This window comes from Salarias fasciatus (assembly GCF_902148845.1).
Source record: "Salarias fasciatus chromosome 23 unlocalized genomic scaffold, fSalaFa1.1 super_scaffold_20, whole genome shotgun sequence".
Lineage (NCBI taxonomy): Eukaryota > Metazoa > Chordata > Actinopteri > Blenniiformes > Blenniidae > Salarias > Salarias fasciatus.
In genome coordinates, this window is record NW_021941230.1 from 10597540 (window position 1) to 10617045 (window position 19506).

At 46.3% G+C, this 19506-nt stretch overlaps 1 protein-coding gene across 2 annotated transcripts in view; it reads left to right on the forward strand.

Moving 5' to 3' along the window:
• The first annotated feature begins 1309 nt into the window (after positions 1–1309).
• Positions 1310–19506, forward strand: part of LOC115383873 (E3 ubiquitin-protein ligase Midline-1-like) — a 52064-nt gene continuing 33867 nt past the window's right edge. The window contains exon 1 of one of the 2 annotated variants that reach the window (XM_030086074.1): positions 1310–1558. The gene's annotated coding sequence lies outside the window, so the exon portion shown is untranslated. Of the gene's footprint in view, positions 1559–17249; positions 17519–19506 lie in introns of those variants that run through there. The other variant, XM_030086073.1, reaches the window with a different exon arrangement.

Sequence of the window (19506 nt, forward strand, 5' to 3'; positions counted from 1 at the left end):
TTGAAGCCGGGATTTTGGATCATCTGTTTTAGCCCTCTTTATGGGACCTACCAAAAATAATCTACATCCACTGTGGTGCTGAGGCTGGATAAACAACACATGTGAGACTCGCAAACACCATCCATCTGTTACTTCTCTCTTTTTTTTTTTTTTTCTTTTTTAAATCAAACAGCACTGGCAACCTACAAAAACAAACATTTTTATATCCTAACTTGAAGCTGCCAGGTCTTGTCATGTCCCTCTTTCAAGCTTTCTCCCATTCCAACAATTTTAATCAACGTATTTCTCATTGGTTGGCAGCAAAATGATTCAAATAAAACGCATTCTGATGGCTAACAGACTGTTATTTTCTGCAGGAATGTCACAAAAGTAAAAAAAAAAATAAAAAAACTTTGGTCAGAAAGGATGGAAGAAACCGTTTTGTGTTTATCTGAAAAAGTTGTGTGGTGCTTTGGAGCACCTTTTGATTTGCAGTAACTCACCGAATTTGTTTTACATGCTGTATTTCAACGGTTTGTAAAGAACCCGACCTTTGCTACGCCGATCGCTGATCCTGCTACCCGGCGCTGCTTTCCCCCTTGGGTGACGAGCAGCAAAAAGTTCAAAGCCGGTCCTGGCTGGGTGAAGATTTCTCCAGAACTCAGACAGGTTGCATCAGCATTTTAAATAACAAGTTTGATATTTGGTGTAATCAGCAAGCGGTGGCCCAGGCCCAGAGTTTAATTTAATTGAGATAACATATCTGTGGCTTCAAAACGCAGACTCTGACTGTCGTTATCGCTGCTGGGGGAAGCCGCGACCGAGCGCTGCCGCTGCCGGGAAGCGCTGTACGGACACGGGGCACCTGCCGCTGAAAGATTAGGCTTCATTTTCCAGGGGAGATGCGGATTTTCAAAGCCTTTTTAAACGCTGTGATGAAGAAATGCTGGACATTATCTCGTCTCTCATCCATGTGTTGTCGATCTAAAATATGCACAGAGACACAGAAGAGAGGCCAGAAAGTCTCAATGTTCCACGTAATGGAAGCAAGAGTTTCCCAACCGCTGGACAAAGCCTTGGGAGCGCCATTATTTTTATTTATTTTTTTTATTTTTTTCCCTTTTCCCCCCTCTTCCTCCCTCAGCCCACTTCACGCTCGCCTGAGCCTGAACACATGACAAGTAAAACCCGAAGGCACGGGTCGGTGGTGGAGGTGGGGAGGGAGAGGGGTGGTGGTGGTGGGGGTGTAGAGAGACACGAGGAAGAGGAGGAGGAGGAGGAGGAGGAGGAGGAGGAGGAGGGGAGATGCGAGAAAAGATCCTAAGTGTTTTGATTTGCCCGTGCGCCTCGTGTGTGGATGCTTGAATCTGCGTCCTCTCCTTCTCACATTTCCTTTTCATCTCTAACTCCCTCACTTTCTCCACCACTCTCTCTCTCTCTCTCTCTCTCTCTCTCTCTCTCTCTCCCTCCCTCTCTCTCCCTCTCCCTTCAAGGTTACTCACTATTGTTTTGCCCCGACTGGAATCATTTGCCTGTTTCTCTTCTCTTCCTGTCGGAGGACCATGTGAGGCTCTTCAATGTAAGTGCCTCCCTTTGTTGCTTAATTCACTTTCACTGGGATCGCTCCTTTCAGAAGGCGGCGGGGGTTTAGGGGTCTTTATTTGCTCGCCGCGCACTCGCAACGGGATGTGTCATCCGTCGGAGGGGTGGAGTGGCTCGGGATGGGGGTAGGTGGGGAGGGGTGGGTGGGTTTTAGGAGGGGGGCTCGCTCGCTCGCTCGCTCCATGTGGTCCAAGTGTGTTGCAGCCGAACGCACGTGCACGCCGCTGTCATTGTCTCGGTGCTTTTGCGCAGATGCATTGTTGGCTTTTCAAGGCTCGAGCCGCTGCATGTTTTCATGAATTTGCGTCATTTGGAGTTAGTGCATGGGAACTCGAGCGCCTCATTATGCAGACTACACTGGCCGGAGGGATACGCAAAGTTATGAGAAAAGAAGGAAGAGTTGTTGCTAATTTTTCAGCTCGTGGTCAAAAAAGTTGGGGAAAAAAATCTGTTTTTTCAGGGGTTTTTTTTTTGTTACAGTCGTAACTACTTCTCTTGAACAAGTTCTGTGCATCCAGAGGGCTTTTCTTTCATTTTGTGACACAGTTTTTCAATGTATTCCCTTTTCCTTGTTGTTTATGATCCGATTTCCTCCAAAGAATCGATGCAGAAGCTCCAACATTTATTGTTTCTGCGGTGATACTGTTATTAGTTTTTTACATTTTTTGGATGATATTTAGAAAAGTTACCTACATTTTTCATTGGATTGCTTTCAGCCTGTGGATTCTCTTTTTAACATTTCGGTGAAGCCAAACGCCAGTGGACACACCCACTTTTTCCAACATGTAAACAATGTGTCTAATCTCAAACTGACGGACCTACCGGCATAAATCATATGTCTACCAGTTGGACCTGAAACTTTGAGAAACAACAGCATCCAATTGGCTAATTACTGGATCTGCTCACTTCGATCTGTGGAAGGAAATATCTCTCCTAGCAATTAAACAAAATCAATTTAATATTTAGTTTGGTCACATTTCAGCTGGATTCTCCGATCGTTTTAAAACCGAGTTTTTAATGCAAGCAAACGTACGCTCACTCTCCTGCGGAAGACTGAGAAAGAGGCGACAGTTCAACTTGAAAATGCGAAGCAGTTCAGCTTCCTGCAGGTCCGCATGAGTTTCTGCGAGGTTTCTCACGCTCGGCTTCGCCGCAACGTGTCTGAAGTAAAGTGCAACTGACGTGGGTGATGAATAATACAAATAGTGTATATACGCCGCCATGAATTATGGACAACTTCGCTAAGTTGGATTCGGAATACAAGCCGATGCTAAACACGTGTTTACCTCCACTCGTATGTGGGTTGTCGTATTTGCGATCGCCTGCTTTGAACATCATCGTGGACCATTGATTCAGTGTTCAGTTTATTAAAGGCTAGACTACAACACACACACACAGAAATAAAGCTCTAAATATTGAATAATGATGTAAAATGCATTTAGCTCTGCTAGAGCAGTCAGTAAGGTTTTTCTGTGGGTGAGTGAGCAATGGGGGTCTGCAACTTCCTGTGGCACAGGAAGAATTACAGAAGAAGGAAATAGAAAGAGGCCTTTTCTGTGCGCAATTAGCATTTCACGTGTCCAAATTCAGGGTTTACCTCATGTGAGACATGCAAAGCTCAACAGTGAGCTCGGGAGGCTTCTTTGTAAACAGCCTGTTTGAGAAATCGCTCGCCGTCGTTGACGAGGCAGCTGGAAGTGCCTGACCTTTCGCTTCATTTGTCTGCGCAGGCCGAACAAGCAGTATGAGGTGGCCGCTACTGCCGGGGCGGTTTTCGCCTTTCGCAGCACTCCCGTAAGCCCCGCGCCCACATTATAGATTCCCCCTGCGCTCGGCCCCGCTGCTTATCGGTGTTGACGTTGCGGCGGAGGAGGCGTTGGTGAACGAAGCGGCGGGTGACAGTCGCCGACCCGGAGCGACGGGCGGCTGAGCTAAGATGAAGTGAAGCCGCGTGTCGGAGGACGTGTGACACTTAACCTGAAGCAAACATTGTGAGCAAATCCCGGTTGAGGCAGACGACGGTGAGAGGATGAAGTATGTGCAGAGACTCTCGCAAAAAACAAGATATCAGCGTCCAGCAGTCTGCCAACACATAATGACCACTGACAGGTGTAGAGAAGAGTCGTGGCTGTCTTTTCTTCATGCCAGTCGTTAGTTAGTGGGATGTATCTAATGGAGGCCATGCACGTTTGGAAAGGTTAATGAATTCTCAAAATTAGTGAACAGTCAGCACCATTAAAGAACTGGTGAAGGGTAAAGCTTTGGTAATATGAGGACGACAGCAACCCAATGCATCCATCAAGCAGCGCGAAGAAGATACAAACGGAGGACACAACGTTCGGCGCGTCATCCATTAACAGGAGCCGTGACAAACAGACTGACTCAGCATTTAAAAAGGCCGAATTATGGATGAGCAGACGAACGTGTCAGAATCTACAAAGCAGCAGCTCTCGAGCGGATCATGCGGAAAAATACACCTTTCTTTTTTTTTGCAAAAAGAACGAGTTAGATGGTCGTAACGTTCATCTGTGCTCTGAAATGCATGCATGAAAACCCATCTTCTTTGGAAGTCTTAAGCATTTGTATTGTACACACATCATTAGCAGTTTTAACACCCCTCTTCGACATATTTGGAGCCCAGCAGGTTCTCAAGCTAGGAGGCCTTGGCATCGGCAACTGCCAGTGTGTCTAATCTTTTTCATGCCCAGCCAAAGGCCTCACATTCCAGCTCGAAAAAAAAAAGAAAAAAAAAAAATCCCATCCATCTTGGCATTCATGTCCCCACCGCCGCCTCCCCTTCCTCCAATACCCTAACACTGGCTCCGTGCCACCTCCTTGTCTTATATACAGCTCGAGAAAATGAGTTTGAATAGCGAGAAAAAGACAAAAGGGGCTCGTTTTGAGAGAAGTAGGAGGGAGTTTATATTGGAAGTGGAGGCATTTTATTTGCAACGCTCCTCTTTCATCCGCCCTGGGGGTATTGGCGCATATGAATGGGCTGGTTTGTTCTACGGGTGACCAAACACGGCGCCTGAATGTTTATCTGCATAATGACAAAGCTTCTGAGCGCCAGAGACACTCGGTGACGAGATGGACTGTGAACTAGTCAAGTGCTCTGTTCCGTTCCGGCTCTGTTGAACACACAGAATGTCCCTTGACTCCAGCTTTTGGCTGCGGCTGCGATTCAGACTCTCTCAATACGTCCCGCGTTTGTGCCAGCCGGCGGAGGACAATGAGCGAGTCCTGCAATTGATGAATCTACTGGGAACCTACAGGATGCACCACCTCAGTGGCTCTCCAACACTGGGCCTCAGATATCAAAGTTTTGCCAGATTATAGTGCGGCAGTGAAACCCAATAAAAAGGCCAACACTCTGAATGTCTACATCTAGGTGCTGCACAAGTCAAGTTGATCTTTTAGTTGATTACTTAGAAACTTGGAGCCTTGTCTCAGTGAAATCAAGAGAAGTGCATGTGTGTCCATTGGTGGTCGAACATAATTACATTTATGAAGATTTAGTTCAAAGAGAGACTGATAATCAGGTCATTTAATCCGATATGAATCCAGGCCATTTTGGTTCTTCTTAACATTTGGTCTCATTATTAACAACGCATCCAAACATCAATGTGCAAAGCTTGGATCTTTGAACGGCTGAAAACTATGAAGACGTCGCCCAGTGCTTCAAACCTCCATTAATCGTGACTTTTGAATAATTCATGACAAATGTTTGACACTACGAGACGTGTTTAACTTTTAAGATTGCTGACTCACTCGCATAAATGCTGAGCTGTGGCTTGTTGAAACTGGGCTGGAATGAAAACATCTGAGCCCTGGAAGCGCTTACACCTTCGAAATGACAAATTAGAAATTCTTATATGAAAACTTTGTTATAATCCCAGTATTGTGAGTCCAAAAAGCAAAACAAAACGCTATGAAAGTTATGAGGCTACTCAGATATGGAAAATAAGTCTGAGCATCGATTATCTGTGAAAGACGCCAAACAGATCCTTCGCTGTAACACTCAAACCAACAAGCATGGAAACGACACTATTTCAAGCAGATCTGTCTCACACAGAGAGAGCCTCGTGCATTTGAATTCTCTGTTTGGACTTGATGGTTTATTATTCTGAATTGATCACCCACAAAATGCAAAATGTACCAGCATGAGCAAGTAATTCCGACTTTTGAACAGATCTCGGTAAATCAGTTTTGTAATTCGGTGCTACTACCGATGACCTGAAGCCATGTGCGGACAAAAGCTGTATGATTAGTCGTGTCTGAACTCTTGCCTCTGAAGGACAAACACTGATTCGGCATTGATCTTTTCTTCATTATCACTGGAATGCACAAAAACCTTAGTTGTCCACCAGAGCGGGATACAAAAGAGCAGAGCCCCAGAATCCCAAAAGAGGGTAATTCAGACAGGATCGCTCTCGATACAATAGCTGACACTGTTTGTCTTATCTACTTTACAAAGTCTTTGTGCCTATGCGGTCTTAGTATGCCATTGATTAATGCTGCAGCTCGCTGCGCGTGGCGCTGCCAGCATTAATTGGCTCTTTGATTAGCTGAAGCTCAGAGTCAATGTCTGGCCCACGAGCAGAAGTGGATCAATGCGTCCGCATGGAGAATTCATAAAGTGGAAGAGCTGTGGTTGGACTGTCATCCTCCCCGAGCTGAATGTGTCGACTCCAGCGTTATAAAAAGCGGCTACAAAGTGAGCCGCTTTATCACTCTGTCCCAATAATAACATCAACGCTCCCCCCTTGTGATTCCAGGAAAAGACGCTCTCTAATTGCGTGGGGCAAGTTTTCCAGGTGCAGACAAGTGATTTGTAAGCAAAACCCACAAGTTGTAGCCGTGTGCACTGGATCATTACAGCGACATGTTGAGGCTAAATCACAGCGAAAGATTTTAATGTCCAAACAATAAACCCTCAAAGCCAGTCCTTGTAAAATTCCAGCCATCCTTGGAAAAAGGATCAGCCTGCTGTCTGAGTGGCTCTGCCACATTTTCCTGGAAAGAATGAAATCCAACCAATGCACAAGAAACACATGAGCTTTACGGACTTTTCCGAACTCCTGCAGCCAGATGCGAACGCATTTTAACGTTAAATAACTCTCCGATGCCATTCCTGAACTTCCCCGCTGCCCACGCATGATAAGTCGAACCGTCTTGAGATGTGCTCCGCGTCTCGCGAGGTGAGCTGGCACCGCCGTTACACTGAAAAGCTTTTCCCTGCAGGTGACTAATACGGCCGTGCAGGTTTCCTGCTCCACAAAAAGCCAGGAGTCAAGTAGATTTCCCTGTCTGCCTGATTCCGAGTATTTTGGGCAGTCTGGGACTGTCCGTCTGAAACTGTGTCAGCATCCTTTAGCTGCATTTCACCAGTCTAGAGGGTTTATTTATTTATTTCAGGAGTTATATATGCAAATCATGCCAGAAAACTTGTTATATATATTCTAAAACATGTGGCATTGCTTGTCATACTCAAGGGCTGAAAATCCCAAATAAAAACGATGTGTTTTCACTTGAATGGTCGATGCTGACCAGGATAAATGGGAAGCATCATGAAGATGTTGGTGAAGGGTCTTTACTTCATGCAATGAATAATTTGCTCTCTGCCTGCAGGAGCTTCAAAAGTTTAGCAGAACAGGAGCTCATGCTCCAATGTGCTAGCCCCCCCCCCCCCCCGACTGTGTCCTGATTTCCATCTACCATCCGCTGATGCTTCTCAATACAAGCGATCGCTTCTGCGACTTCATCAGAGCTAAGAGGTGACCGGGCTTCCAAAGAAGGGTCAAACTCTTGAAGAAAGCGTTCACTGCCAAAGAAGGCCTCCCGTCGCGAAAGCACATAGCATGTGATGAGACGTACTGAAGTCTTGGTTCCATGTGCGATGCTTTCACTAATGGCCTTATAGATTTTTGTTTTTTGGCACAGAGTAACCACACACACACACATGCATACAGTTTAACAATGTCTCTCTCCACGCTTTGGAAAAGTGCTGCGGGTGGTTTATTGATTACACCTCTGAGGTCAGTATGCGTGTGTGTGTGTGTGTGTGTGTGTGTGTGTGTGTGTGAGTGTTGGAGATTGGCCCGGTGTGTCTCTGGCTGGCAGTCTGTGCTGATGTTAGAATAGAGGGGAGGCGCTCGCTGGGCCTGCGGGGACAGCTCCAGCGCGATAGAGAAACGAGACGTCGAGAGGGCAAGCAACCGTGCTGGAAGCAAATGTCATCGGCTTTAAGAAGCTCCTTCCCCTGAGATTCGCCTCTGAGGGTGAGAAACGCTGCCTTGCCTCCGTCTCTCTATCTAAATACCGCCATAGAACCCCATCAACATGTGTGAGACGGCCCACCGTGGTAACCAAGTGGTTAATCACGAACCAAGGTCAGTGGTTTGATTCCCTATACCTCACCCTGCCCCTGAGTCGAGATGTCCTTGAAGTTGCTCCCACTGGGCTCCAAACATCTCTCTCCGCTGGTGATGAATCGTGTGAAGCATGATGGGATTGCTCGAGCATAAAAAACACTCACCACTCACACCCCTGCAAGCCAAACACAGAAGCAGGGAGACGCGTTCAAGACGCTAAATACGCAGTGGTTGTATTTTAAACGTTGGGTACGTCCAAAAAAAAAAAAAAAAAAGAGGGATCTGGTTGCACTTTCACATATAACAATACGAAAAATGGTGTGAGAAAGAGAAACGCTCATAATAAATGTACCAGTTGGTACAAGCGGCCATGCAACAGAGCACACTTCCGAGGGGAAACTCAAGAATTATGCCACAATTATAGAAGGGTTCGCTGAATTTTAACGGCGTCTGGATGGATGGCTTTCATTTTCTGAACAGTGTGACGCGTCAATCCATCAAGACTTGGGGCAGCTGTTGGAATTTTAATGCAGATTTTGCTGTTGGGAGGCACAGTGGTGGACTGGTTAACACTGCAGGTCCCATGTTCTCCCTGTGCGTGGGCGGGTTTTTTTCTATCGCTACTTTGGTTTTTTTTATCAAGGCTTTTCCCGGTTTGATCTCTTGGGCTGTGCTGAAATACTTCAATGCAGTTGAAAGCTGGTTCTTTCATATGAAATAAACTGCGAATAAATGACCTCCTGAGTCACCGTAGATCAAGATTCAATGGAGCATGTTTCGGATTGGATGGATCTATATTGATGCAAAGCTAATCTGCCATTTCGTTTTTTGCCAATATGTCTTTTTGGTCAATTTCTCATGCTAACAAGCATATCTGTACATATTTGCTTCCACTTATTTGCACAGAAAGTCAAGTCCTTCCTCGAGCAGGATGTACAGGGCTGCTCGGTCGGCAGATGGAAACATTAAACACAAACACTGCACACTGTCAACTTTGACCTGTTTCACTCCAGTAAGCAATAACCATTTAATCATAATTAAACCTTCACCGTATCTGGTTATATGCCGACTGAAATGTATATTATGAGTCCATTTGCATCGTAGATCTGGATACAGATCCCAGAATCATCCCACATTTTGGGATATCTGTGAAATGCGGATAAACTTTTAAAGACAAATTTGATCATTGATCTCTAAACCTACGAAAGTCATATTTTAGGTTTTATGAAATCCCACCTCCCGGTTTTTAATAATCGGGAACCATCGTTTCTTCTATTTATAATTAATTGCAGTCACACACTGTTGTCACCCCGCCATCACGCTGCATAAAGCCCCCTTCCCGCCCTCATACAAAATGCATGTTCTGTGATTAATGTCCCAGCTTTCCATTCCCCTCTCTGACTTTTCCCTCCGTTTTCATCTTCATCTGTATCCCCACCTGGCCGCTCGCATTCTTCTAATGGGCCACAGAATGTACGAAGGCTCCATACGAACAAAGTGAGACGGCGCCGATGTGTGTACGTGGGCGCCTTTCCTGTTGCGGGTGACGGCAGGCCCATAAATCAGAATATTTCCTCACTGTCAGGTGGACTAAAAGTGCATTAACCATTACATTACACACACGCGCGCACACACACCAACGCACTACACTGCAGACACGGGAGCAGTGGGGAGGTCGGAGAGCCTGACTTTCACTTATAACTTATTCATGCTTCACGCCGTCTTTCAGCACACCTGGGAAAAAGTCAATTTCTTCCACAGCGGGAAGGCTCATCCGAGGCGGCCAGCGACTTTCAAATAACAACCTGCTCCTCAAATTCCCAACAACCTCTTTTTAGAACTACAAGTGGCAGAGTTGCACTTTTTTTTTTTTCCTTTTTTTTTTAAGATTACACCAACATTTGAAAGCGGTGTGCCCGCAGTGGGAACTCTTGCCCTCGTCGGAGCGGTTTCATACTCCGCTGATTGGATCATTGGTGCGGGAACGGAGGGAGTCGTCTGGAAAGGTCGCAGCTGCGTGATATTCGACGTGACCTTCAGTTCACCCATTAGCTTCTTCAGACACCCGTCGGAGGTAGTTTTCACTCCAGCTGAAGCCCCTCCGGCTTTTCCTTGCCGTACATCGGCTCAGTGGCCAGGACTCTGGTAGTTCTGAGTAGTTCGGTGGCAAAATGGGCAAAGGGGCGATAGCTGATATATTTGACGAGCCAGGCTTGATTGTTGCTTAAACTGCCATAAATAAGAGCCAAAATATGCTTTGAGGATTGTTCATTGAGGAATGTGAACCAATTAAAGTCAATCAAACCACATCTGAATCACATGTCAAGCTCGAATTTGATTAAGCTGTTCTCTCAGTCTATTTCAAGGTAAAAATACTAAATAATTCCCAAAGTTCATGTGTACAAACATTTATTTAAAATTATCAGTGACATAACCTTTACAAATAAGTCAAATAGTTCATTGGAAAAATGTCAATAACACGACTGGTTATTGAAAAGAGCCTTTTACAGATGAAAGTTCTCTCGGGAGATGGGGAGAGGGAATCAATTTGTCAAAAACTTTTTTTTTTCGGAATGTTAAAAAAAGTAGCGTCAAGTCAAAAAGAGCCAATATGTTCCAATAAATGTCAAAACGTTATATTTTAAGCATTTATTATGCTGTCAAATGGAGCCTCCTTGAGCCAGTTTCCACTCTGGCTAAAGTTAAACCCCTTCGGCTTTTGCATTCGGCGCTCGGTGAGTCAGGCTTGCTTTGGCCTTGCAGAATGAACACAGACCTCCAGGAACAAATGATGTGAGCGCGAAAGACAAAAACTGCATTGTGTTGAGGTATGAGCAGGCGCTAATTGGATAGTTAATGAGAAATCTAGATTTCAAAAGCTTTTTTTCCGAATGTGCTTCATGGGAAAACAAGCGGGTGACATAACCGTCCTCCACGCCACGAACCCAGATTGGACTTGCTTTGAGCCCGGGATGGAAGGACGAGGACCTTTTTTTTTTTTTTTTAACGCTTCGTCGCACCCTCATTTCACTCAATACAAGGCGGCGGATTGTACGTGTGTGTGTGAGAATTTTAATGGATAATGTTGCGGTGCTTGAAAGAGCGTATTAGCTAACAGACTGTGTGCCAGTGACCGCCTTGCGAGACGGTTGATGCTCGTCAAGCGATGCGTAACACGCAGTGACCTATTACGTACAGTCAGCGTGTCCCCCCCCCCCCCCGCCGGACACATCGAGGGTCACGTCTCGGTAATCATAAAATCCGATCGGTACTGATGGTCGGAAAAAAAAAAAAAAAAAAAAAGTCATCTGATCTCTTTTTTTTGCGTAAGCCGATTGTTGGAAAAAGTGCCGGGCGCCACTGACCCCTGTGAGTCAGCAGCAGAAATGGCTCAGGACCGTTTTTAAAATGCGTCAGTGCATGAGAGAGAGCGTGGTCACACATTTGTTCCAGCTCTGCTGACCTTGTTGGAGAGCGTTTGCACTTGGAACCTCTCAGTGAGCTTGAGAAAAGCTCTCGTTTGTAAACACTGTGTGGGTGCATACCAAGTAAATGGACACAATATAAAGCAAAGCACCCTTATGAAATGTAATGAAACTGGGGATACTGTTAGGAAACTGGAGGATCATGTAAAATGAGGTGTGTTTTGGGACAGTTCATACTGTGTGCTTATCCTTTTTGAAAATAATTGTAATCATGTGTTTTCATTTGAAATTCCATCCTCTCCTCCTGTAAAACATGAAGGCGTTTATTAAGTATAGTCAACAGAAACAGTTGGATGGACCTCTACTCCACTTCCCTGTCATTTTGACGACTATGTTGAGGATGGGTGTCAAAAAAATAAAATAAATACCCATACTGGAAACCACAAGACAGATTTTCCCAACAAATGCAAACATCCATTTTTTTGTGTCGAGTCTTGACACTTTAACTTAAACCAGTGCCAGCGTGTCTTCTCTGTCTGACTCGATGATTGTGGGTCTGTTTTGTTGTCTTTTTTTTTGGAGCCGTTTGGACAGATTATGCAATGTTGTCGCAGAGTTCCAGCTGGTGTTGCTTCAGGTTGACGGCGAAGACGCGACTCCTTCCTCGGTGACAGTTTTAGGACACGTTGGGCCGAGCTGACAGCTAATGATGATGCCACCTGACACTATCTGCTGTGTTTGTGTGTGTGTGTGTGTGTGTGTCCGTGTGTATGCAAGTATGTTAATCTGTAGCTGCGCTTGCGTCTGTGGGCATATTTGCATTCGCCCGGATGCCGCCGCAAAGTCAATTACCGAGGCAGGACAGAGAACGTTCTTGAGGCGTTGCTTTGGGTGAATGTGTCAGGAGATGTACAGCATTATGTACATGCATATAATGTCCAGTGGAAACAGGCGCCCCACTTTTCTTTCTCCTTGATGCTGTTTTTTCATTTACTCCTCAACAGGATGGTGGGAGGAAGCCTGAAAGGCAGAGATGTTCAGAGAAAGGCAGCCGCGGTTGATTCGGAGGCTGCTGTCGGACACGCTGGCCTCACTTGGCTCTCGCTTGCTAATGGGGCCGCACAAACAGCAACAAATGAATATTTCCATCGATTGACCTCCATCACAGTCTGAGTCACGGTGACGTTTGAAGCCGCCGGGGGTCGGTGGTGGTGTTTTTTTTTTTTTTTTCCTTTCTTTTTTTAGAGACTTTCACAGTTTGTTCTGAGAGCACGCAAACAGCCTCGCATGTGTGTGAGCTCTGCAAACGCATGACTTGAATGTGAGCGTCGGTGATAATGGATGAGCGCTGGCTCGTGGGGCTATTCTTGGCTTCAAAGGGGTAGTTTCGTCAAAACTGTCCGTCTTCCGCGTCTGCTTTTTCTCTGGAGTTAGACCGTGTCCGGGCTCACCACCCACACGGGCCCACCTACCCATTCTAATTTTAGGTCATTAATGGCAAACATCTGTTTTTATTGTGGGATGAAGAGAATCTTGCATTAATCCATTCTGTTGCAGTACGAAGAAGAAACTCCACACAGAAAAGCTGCAGCTTTTCAGATTACTCAGAATATCCGATGTCCTGTGACTTCACCGAGCGTGAACTGCGCAGACTTTGTTTCTTCTTGCGCTCCCCTCCCCTCCGCCTCCCATTATCTCTTAATCTCAGTCTCTCCCCCTCAGCTTCTCTCTAAAAATCTGTTTCCGTGACTTCTCTCTGTATTAGTTTCTCTCTGATTAAATCAGTTCATTCGCAGGGGTGGCTTGAGAAATGCTCCCTGCAGGCTCGCTATCTTCTTTACCAAATCTGAAATGCTCTGAAAACACAGAAAACAGCAACCTTATTTTCTACTTTGCATCCTATTTGGTCCTTAAGAGTAGCTGATGTGCGAGAATGTCTCCTGCCCTGCCGGTACCAGCTGTACGTCTCCCCCCCACCGCTGATTGAAACCAGTCCTCTGCCCTGACCGTATATGAACTCGAGCTCAGAAAGGCCAGGGGTCAGCTCCAGGGGAAATGTGTTTTGGCATTTTCTGAAATGGCTCTAAAAGATACTGCAAAAAGAAAAAAGGTCACACGATTCTTACCGACTGAGGCAAGATGCGTCCGCATTCAGAAGAAAGTCTACGTAAGAGAAAATGTCTCCGAGCTTTTTACCGAGTCTCCTAAGTCATGTAATATAAATGACTGTTGTAGATAGTGATCAGTGGCAAAGGGGGAGGGTTTCAGATGCTTCACATCAAGGTCATAAAGATGCCTCTGCAGGATCAGATGCTTTGCAGGGCTCAAATGTTGGAGTTCCTGCATGAAACGACACTGACTCTGTAAACTCAGCTGCCCATTTATATTACTTCTATTACCTTAGTCGTAGACACAAAAAAGCATTTTGTGCATTAGCGTCTGGCATTTATTTGCACACATGTGTCATGTAAAGCCTAAAAAAATCCCATAAAACCCCGGCTGCCCACAGCGCCGCTGCCCTCTGCAAAGGTCTTGGTCAAACCCCTGTTGTCCTTTACTGCCGTCGTGGTCTCCCCCGACCGAGGAGACAGGCTCTGCCACATTCCACTCATTCCTCCTCGTTTGGAGTGAGACCTCCTTAAACCCGGAGCAAGAGGAGAGTTTTGTCGTGGGAAGGCAGGAGCAGGGTCAATACTATTCCACCCCTCCGAAAAAAAAGTCCCAACAAATATAAAGCAGATGCTGATTTCTGCTTTCTATATATATTTTTTCAACTTGGCGTCAACCTTGACTGCAAACTGAAAACTTGTATTAAACCAGTACAAAGAAATCTGAAGCCATTGCGAACGTGTAAAAACACGGTCCTTTATGCTTATTTAAAATGCGTCAAAGCAGGTTCCATGAATGCCCCACACTGCTCCATACAGAGACGGCAGAAAACAATCCTTTCTCTGAGCTGTCCCTGGCATTTAAAGCTAACGCGAGTCTGAAACTCATTTTCCGGGAGTGCTTTTTGCTCAATGTCATCGGAAACACAATCGGAACACCACCGGTGGCGAGGCGGGAACACGCAGTTCGAGGTGAAAAAAACTTGCGGGAGAGGAGGCAGAGGACGCTCGACAAAGCCTCGGCCCGGTCGGAGGAGCGAGTGAATGAACGCAGAGTCCTTGTGTCTGTGCGATTTAATTCTAAAGAGAGCTGTTGGATAACATCCAGCGAAGGAAAAAGAAAGACCTGCCAACGCAATGACTCTACTGTACTTTTTTTTTTTTTTTTTTTTAAATCCACCATTGAGATGATCAGAGAAATGTGTGTCCTCCAAAAGCTGAGTCCTCTGTCCACAGACAGGTCAAGCCTCACACAGGAGAAAAAAAAACCTCTTTAGTTTGGCAAGATGCGCAGCAGTGAAGCACAAAACTCCAAACAGCAGGCAAAAATAAAGCTGCAGTCGCACCACTTACTGTTAAGTAACCACAAGCATCCCGCTCTGGATCTTTTTCATGGAAACTTTGCCTTCTGAATTTTCAAACCCATCATCTTTTTTTAAAACTGTTTTGCTGCTTCATTTGACACTCCAGACTGAACAGCCAGGGCTTCAAAAAGTTCATACTGAGCTGGAGGTTTGAGCGCAGCATAAACCTTATATGAATCAATAGAAACGTTCCTTCACTTTCATCTGTTCGTGGTTAGAAGCAATCAAGAGATCTGACTGGCGAGCGCCGAGAGGACGTACGTCAACAGGTAGCAAAACGTCGGAGGACTGAAATTGTTCACAACGTGAATTGACCGACTTCCTGCCCTTATTTCCCTCCTCCCCGTGATGACGAAGCGTTTCATTTTCCCACTGGACCGTCTGGCACGGAGTATTTAGAAAGTTGTGGCTCTTGTTTTTTTTTTGCTGAGAAGTGACCCAAAAGATGGAAACTCTTTCCTCGTCTCCCCCCCCCGGAGGAGCATTCTTCAGCTGCGGTCTCACCTCGACTGATCAGACTCCAACCGCCACGAACACACATCGTACACATGCACATCCCCTCCCCAAAAAAAAACAACCCAACAATATAACTGACCACACTGGAGACACTGGAGTTATGTGAGGATCCTTTAAAAGTTTTGGATCCCACAGAAAATCGGTTGGAACTCGGAGCCACGCTGGTAAAACCATCTGGACTGACCTCAGACGATCCCCGAAAACATTTAATCTAATAGAAATCGAAATGAACGCATCAGTGGAAAAATGCTCTTCATCACCGCTCCGACCCAAAACAAACAAGTTTATATGAAACATCTGAAACGAGATCTGTCCAAGACGCCACTCTGAAACGCAACAATCCAAGAAATACGTTGGAAATGAACCACAAAGAGTTCGAGCCACGCTACGGCAGATTCAGGACTTTCCTCCAGTCGGATGTCAGGGAGCGTCTGACGTCCTGCTCTCAATAAGCCGCCAGATCTAGAGTTTCTTATCGAATGAACCGAGAGGTTTGAAACGATACTTCTGCTCCTGAAGTCCTGAAAGAAGACCCCAGCTCAGATCAGACAGGTGGGGTTTCCGATCGGACGGCCGACGAATGCTAAAGATTTCTGATTAAAGATCGCAGGGCAGCGTGCCTCGTGTGGGGCTCGCTCGCATCTTGGAGATTAATTTAAGCCGCTTTCCTTGTGAGTCGCTTAAAAAAAGAAAAGAAAGAACGAAGGTGGGGAGGGAGGGTTGTTTTTATGAGGAGCAGCCAAAAACAGCTGAGGTTTCAAGGTGGAGGGGGGGGAGGAGGGAGAGCGAGACATCAGGGAGACATTAAAAAAATTACAGAGGCCGAGTTTTTCGCTGAGGACGTGTCACGGATGCAAATGCAGAGACGGATGGGAGTTAATATGCAGGGAGTGTCGATACTTCATCATATACAGTAGTCGGATTTGCATCTTCCTGCTTTCCCCACTGAGGATACAGTCAGAGACGTACTTCACCCGCAGTCTGAAGAGATGATTATGAGATGACTTCACGGTGTTTTCATCAACTCTTGTTTGGTCAAACTCAGAAACCAACCGTATTGGTGTGAGTTTGAGTTGAATGGCTCATGTAGAAATGATCAAAATCATACGGAAACTTGCGTTTTCTTGGGGTTTGAACTCTCTCTTTGTACCCAAGGTCTTGGTTCAACTCGACGCAGATGTAGGAATCTAGAAATGGAATTATAGAGCTATAATCAGTAAGTACGACCAGCCCAGGGCGAACCTTTTGCCTTTGGATCCAGCTCAGCATGAGCCCGAGTTTCAAAAACTTGTATCAAACATATACGGACGAAAAGAATTACACTTACTGAGGATGATAGTTCGCATATTTGAAAAGAGCAAAGTTTGATTATTGTTGCTCTCAGATGAAATACCAAAGGTTACATGAAAACAATACAATAATCACAAATGTGCGTTTGGAAACAAATTTCCAGCAACACACAAAACCAGACTGTATCTTTACAGTTTACCGACACAGAAACAACAGAAAGTCCGTGTGGAATCCGTCCACAGCGCTGTCGTTTCTTTAAAGACATGAATAAATCTCAGACGTTCCTACAAAGCCAGCTTTTCTTTCTGTGTAGCACTTAATGGCAAAAGTCCTTGGAGTTTGTACGCCCACACACCTCCACACCAGTCTGCGTGCAAGGATGATGAACACTTTATCTGTCTGACGCAGGAAGCTCCGCCCACCGGCGCTCCAGTGATTGGCCGGCTCGGCCCACTGGCACATTTGAATACAGGGAAACAGGGAGGGCAGAGGAGGAGGAGGAGGAGGAGGAGGAGGAGGGCGGACGGAGGAGGTGGGCGGTGCACTAGTTTGTCCCATCTCTCTCTCTCTCTCTCTCCCTCTCTCTCCGAGCCGGGTCAGGATGGAAAGGCTTACACATTCAGGGGAGGAAACATGTCATGAGAGGTGATGACACAGCTAACGTATCCACATCCCTCGCCGCCCGCCGCTGCTGCTGCTTTCGCCCCTGCCGCCGCCGCCGCCGCTCCTGCATCCCACAGAGAAGAGAGAGAGAGATAGGAGCCGCTCTCTCCCTCACCTCCCCTTTATATCTGCCACTTCTTTTCTTTTTTTTTTTTTTCACTTTGTTTGTGGACGATGGGATTTTAATCATGTGGAAGGTAAGAAGTGGAGGAAGGGGAGGAAGTGGACCAAGGGGGGGGGGGGGGGGGGGGGGGGGGGGGTGGTCTTGTTTTAGTTTGTGTTCCACAGTTTGTGTTCCTCTGGGGGATTCCCGCATGCCTTCACCCTCCATCTCTCGGACTGTATTCTCAGTGGGGAACAGCAGTGGAAGCTGCCAGCGGCGCTGGAATGATAATGATAGAGCGGCGGCCGGGAGTCTGTGTCGGAGTTCGGGACGAGAAACTTCAGAACCGGCTGCTGAATTTTGGGGACTTGATGTACACTTTGAGGAAGAAAAGCACTTTAAACTGCACTTGTGTGTGTGTGTGTGTGTGTGTGTGTGCGTGAGGTTGCATCATGTGTAAGTGTGTTTTTTTGTGACCCACTTTCAAACAGCTACTGAGAGTGTGTGTGTGTGTGTGTGCGTGTGTGTGTGTTGGTGCCTGCTTGAAGACCAAGACACATAAATACATGAGACAGTGCCGGAGGGGATGCTTCAAAAATATGTGCAGTTGTGTGACTTTAAAAGCTCCTGAATGTTTGGCCTTATGGCACTCTTTTTGTGTGTGTGTATATGTGTGTGTGTGTGTGTGTGTGTGTGTGTTTATCGCACTCTTGCATACACTCGATATACGAAATAACGCCTCGACGGGCGCTCGTGTCGGTCGTGTTTTGGAGCGGACTTGACCTTTTTCGCGTGTTGTTCCGAGCCTCCCAGAGGTCAGGTTATTTGATTTCTCACCTCTCCTGTGTGCTGATGCGTGGTCAGTGTGCGTGTGTGTGCGTGCGTGCGTGCGTGCGTGCGTGCGTGTGTGTGTGTGTGTGTGCGCCAGCTGGCCAGCGTGGGCTCAGTGCCACTGATCCCTCTCTCACCTGCCCCGGGCTCGTACGGATCAAGGAAAATCCAGGTTCAGACACGGCGGGAGACTTAAAGAACGGGCAAGATTTTACTATCAGTGAAGTTTTAAGAGGTGGAAAGTCTAATATGTTGATATTTTCAGTGTGGAATTTACCCGTAGAGGAAATTGCAGAGCGTGTAATTCCCCTCTGGCCCACATTTTCTTCTCTTTTTAATTATTTTAACTGCGCAGTTGGGAATGAAATTTACCTCCCTCCAACCATAGCTAAAGAAACTTCGGCAGGCCGAACAAAGAAAAAGAACATTTAATAAGAGTATTTCACTGAAAGGAAAGCTGCCAGCTCACCTGCAAGTGCTGTGAACTCACATTATTTCACATTGTTTTTTTTATTGCACTTTTTGAATTTGGTGGAATATTGTTGAGGTTTAAGTACGTTATAAATCCAAAAATTGAGATCGCTTTCATTTAATCAGGTAAAGTTACTGTTGAAAAAGTTTCCTCAGTCGACCACAAGTGGCTTACAAGTTTGTAGAATTCCTAATCCCCTCATTCGCCTTGACAAATCCAGCAAAGGAAACGCACAAAGGCCTCAGTGAAGCTGCGGTTTGTAGCTGTCACAACGTGGCCCAATATAGTAACAATAGTATTGTTGCTGTGTCTTTTTCCTGTTTCCCCCCCCCCCCGACATGTTTCAGCGAGACATTGTCAGCTTGAGAAAAGCATCTTAGCCGTCAGATCCCCCCCCCCCCTCCTCCTCCTCCTCCTCCTCCTCGCTACCTTCAGAGTGACTGTGGGAACTCCAGTGTGGGGATAAACATAGCCGACGTTGTTTGGTTGCTGCACATCTGAATGACGACAGACCGTTTTGATCACAGAGACCGAAAATCCTGCAGCCTGTTGACACCGTCGGCCCGCCTGCGATCTCACCGGCGTGTAGGTGTAACTCGCTACGCTCTTATCGCCCGTCTAATTGGCTAATTTTAGCCCCCCCCCCCGGGACTTTCAGGGGAGCAAACGGCTAATTGCCGTGTAAACATCCTCGAAGAGGCACAAAGTGGAAGAGGTTCCTTTCCCACTCCGGATCGGTTCATTTCATCCACCCCGGTGCGCCGCTTTAATCGCCGGCC